The sequence below is a fragment of the Vicia villosa genome, linkage group LG3 (genome assembly GCF_029867415.1).
Source record: "Vicia villosa cultivar HV-30 ecotype Madison, WI linkage group LG3, Vvil1.0, whole genome shotgun sequence".
NCBI classification, from domain to species: Eukaryota; Viridiplantae; Streptophyta; class Magnoliopsida; order Fabales; family Fabaceae; genus Vicia; species Vicia villosa.
Genome location: NC_081182.1, coordinates 49,814,917 through 49,819,233, shown reverse-complemented (window position 1 = coordinate 49,819,233; position 4,317 = coordinate 49,814,917). Strand labels below are relative to the sequence as shown.

The 4,317-nt window shown below is 32.6% G+C and overlaps 1 long non-coding RNA gene across 1 annotated transcript; it reads left to right on the top strand.

Moving 5' to 3' along the window:
- The first annotated feature begins 331 nt into the window (after nucleotides 1-331).
- On the top strand, nucleotides 332-1,634 carry LOC131655681 (uncharacterized). Its single transcript, XR_009299844.1, has 2 exons — nucleotides 332-1,289; nucleotides 1,409-1,634. It is a non-coding gene; the product is annotated as an uncharacterized LOC131655681 (long non-coding RNA).
- The last annotated feature ends 2,683 nt before the right edge of the window (nucleotides 1,635-4,317 follow it).

Below are 4,317 nucleotides of genomic sequence, written 5' to 3'. Positions count from 1 at the left end.
GTTTGGCTACTTCACACTTGCTTCTGCAGAAATTTCGCCTATGGAAGTGTTTGATGATGATTAGGGTAAATGATTTGGGGGAGGGGGAGAGTTCTGCTTAATCTGCAGAACGCGTTTTATTTCGGAAGTTCATTTCCGAAATTGTAGTTTCGGAAATGAACTTCCAAAATAAGACATTTTTTTCAAAAAAAAAGGCGCTTTCGGAGATGAACTTCCGAAAACACCTTTTTCATGCATTTCGGAAGTTCATTTCCAAAGTCAGGGGTATAATGGGGTTTTCACCAGAGGTGGACTAGAAGATAGGGAGGTGGCCAAAGAATTTCTCATTTTCTTTGACAGTGTCTTAGTTAATTTCATTTTAATCCATTAACACTTCTATGCATGGCTACCCGAAGCTCTACGGAGATAATAACATTAATTTTTTAAATTATTTATTAGACAGTAAATAAGTTAGAGTAAAAAAGTTTATTACACCCTTCTTTAAATATAAGTATATATTTATATTTCTTTTTCACTAAAATATAAGTAAATGTAATGTGTTGAAGTGCCTACTTTATAGAAATAAAAGTTAATAGAAAGTGTTTTGTTGAAGTGCCTACTTGGCTACTAAAAGTTAATAGAAATAAAAGTATCTGTAAGTGTGATCTATATGACTATATACTGATATTACGATTTAGTGTTTTGTTTAGCATGTTTGCATGAAGTTCTTTTTAGAGTTATTTATATTTGGTACAAATATGTTTTTAGTTGAACGGTAAGTTCAAACTTCGACTAATTAAATTATGTGTAATCCAAGTGCAAGAATTGATTAAATGTTCTTCCAAGATGTATCATGAATCAATTCTTCAACCTAAAAAGATTCTAGTTGTACTATGTAACATAGCCACACTGATTCTAACTATTTGGTTGTTGTATCAGGCCAGGCCTACAATATACCAAAAAGTGATGGTGATGATTGACAAAATGGGTTACCAAGATGAAAGACGGGACTCGTCTACTTCTCCCTAGATTTGTTTGTATATCTTTCTCACATCCTATATGTATTTAATTATATAAATTTATTTTTAGAATTTGATTTTGATAATTACTTATCTCTGCAGTTTTAGATTTCTACAATTTCTTTATATGCAATGGAGATACCAAGCATCTTACTAATGGAAGCAACTCACAGTATTCCAATTGTATGCAACTCACAATGTTCCAAGGTCTGATTTCAGAAGCAAAAATATGCATGGATTCTACTAAGGTCTGATTTTCTATTAGTCAATAAGGGCCACAAATCTACTAAGGTCTGGTTTTCTATTAGTCATTTTTCTCTGAAGCAATTTAACTGTTCTATTTTTCCCATTTCCACTAAAATATATTGAATATCATTGAAGTTTGACTCCCTTTTTATTATATTTTATAGAAGCTAAAACCCTCAGATGTTAGACGTTCATTTGAGTCTCCGTATTGCAGATAATGGATCAGCAAGAAGGACAAATTAGACTTTACTATGATACTTATGTATTGTTGGTATAATGATACTTATTATTATAAGATTGGGATTTGATATGTTTTTCGGTTTGTTGTACTACATGACAAGATTATGGAACTCATTTCATGATAATGGAACTCACACTTTTTTGATTTTATGATGCTTATTTGATATTAAATGTATTTTATTTGAATTAATTTTATTACATTAAAAGGTGATAGAAAATAAAATATAAAATAATACTATAAATAAAAATATTATAATAAAAATAATTTAAAGAAAATAATAATATTATATTTAAAAATATTAAAGTAGAAATATTTAAATAAAAAAATTTATTTACGACGATCTTAAATGAAAACAAAAATCATAGGTATATTTACGACCCCGTCAGGATATCACATTCACGACAGTTTTAAACCGTCGCGAACAATAATGAAAACAAAAACCAAAGGCATATTTACGACGGTTTTTAACCGTCACCATTTCTAGTTTAAGTCAGTTCCAACCTGTCGTGAATTAGCGCGACGGTTGGTGTGACGGTTTTGGCAACCGTCGCGAAACAGGTTGGGGACACACAATTCCGCGACGGTACTTCAACCGTCGTAGATTGTAAGTTGCGACGATTTTGACCGTCGTAATCTTCCAAATTAACCGTCGCAATCTGCTAATTTTCTTGTAATGATTTGAATTTAATTTGGTTAGCATTTACATTTAAGTGTTAGTATATAAACTCATTGATAGTTGTATTTGTAACAAAATTCAGTTTTCACATTTCGAGGCATCCATACAACAACTTTAGGAAGAGATGCCCAGGAATTGAGCTCAAAGAGTTGATGTGGAAAACTACTACAACAAGTTATACTAATGCATTTAAAAAGGCCATGTTTGAAATGAAAGCTGGCAATGAGGAAGCATTCAAACATTTTCTAAAGATTCCACCAAGGTTTTTGAGCAAGTCTTTCTTAAGGACCAGTTCATTATGCGATACCCTCGTGAGCAACATGTCGGAGACATTCAACACTGTTTTTGTCACAACTAGGGTCAAGCCAATTATAACAATGATTGAAGAAATCAGGGTGTGTTTCATGCTGAGGTGGGAGTCAAACAGGCAGAAAATTGCAAAGTATGAAAGTGATATTCTACCAAATATCAAGAAAAAGATTGAAAAGGAATATGAAAACACAAACAACTGGATTGTGAGGTATTGAATACTGTTTGGATGTACTTTTGGATTGTGTTGCTGAATTGTTGTTTGTTACTGAATTTTGGTGTGTCACATAGGTGTGTCTAGGTGAATATGATTATGAGGGGATACACATCTCATATAATGGAGAAAAGTATACTATGAGCTTGTCTACTATGGTGTTCTCTTGTAAGATATGGATGCTGGCACGGTTACCATGTTGTCATGCAATATCTTGCTTGAAATCTCAACAGTTGGAGATTGACAACTTTGTACCTGATTGCTACAAAATACAATGTTATGAGGCATGTTATGCATCTGTAATTTTTCCAGTCTCTGTGGGAGAAAACACAATGTTGACTTACAGCCACCACCAATCAAAAGGAAAATTGGAAGGCCAAAGAAGAAGAGGACTAGGGATGTATTAAAGAGCATAAGAGATGAGACACAACTAAAGTGAGCTAACTCTGGTGTCAAGTGCAATAGGTTCCACAAGATGAGGCACAACAAAGCTGCCTACAAGTCGCCTGCACCAAGTTAGCTTGAAGCAACTCAGCTTGGACCAAGTCAGACTCCACCAACCATTCCTGAAGCAAGTCATCCTGGACCAAGTCAGACTACATCAATCATTCTTGAAGAAACAACAACTTGATTAACTTGTCTTCTAAATTTGTGTTTTACTATTTGTATAACTTAGTGTCAATGAACACATAATTTAGCTTTTTGTAATAGTGTCAATGAAGGCATAATTCGACTTTTTGTATTAGTGTCAATGAACATGAAAATTTGTTCTTTTTTATTAGTGTCAATGAACACATGATTTGGTTATGATAATGCAAACAACATCTTATTCTTAAATTGTTCTTTTTGTATTAGCGTGTATGAACCCATGTTTTGAATTAAAGTTTAAACTTAAGATGCAAACATGGATAAATAATCTGTAACATAGTTACATCTCATAGTCCCTCATTTATTGCATTGTTCCAATTAAGTCCCCTTTTTAAAATCTTTGTTTCACTTAAATCCCAGTTCGGCAATATTACATCAGACTTTGTGTAAGGCATAAATGGTAAAATAGTTCATTACATAACAAAATTAGTAACACATGCAACATTCAATCCATTTCATTTAACCAACATTAAAATTACATAGTTTCATAACATCAAATTACATGTTGTTTTGACCATAACCCTATTTGAAATACATGGTTAGAAACTCTAAATTAAACCCTAAACTAATAATGTCAAACACCATTGCAACTTTCAACATTCCTCTTGTGCTAAAAACCTCATTCTTCAACTTGAATATTTCCTTCCTTTGCCCGTCAATCTTCAAATCCTTACCATCAACAACTTTTTCACCTACCCACTTAAATAATTGCATCCATTCTCCAATTGATTTCTATAATTCCTACAACCCCAAATTTTTTTCACAACATTCACATTGTTCAAATATATAACAGTACGAACAACACACTCTTCTTGACATCAACAATCCCTCGTTTTGTTTCTTATGACCACATATCCAAATGACCCACAACTTTGGTTGTTTGATTTTGAATAGTTGCTGAAATTCATTGACATCTTAGCATAAATTCTGACAATGATGGTTTATATGAAGAAGAATCTTGAAGAAATTTGGGAGAAGAATGATG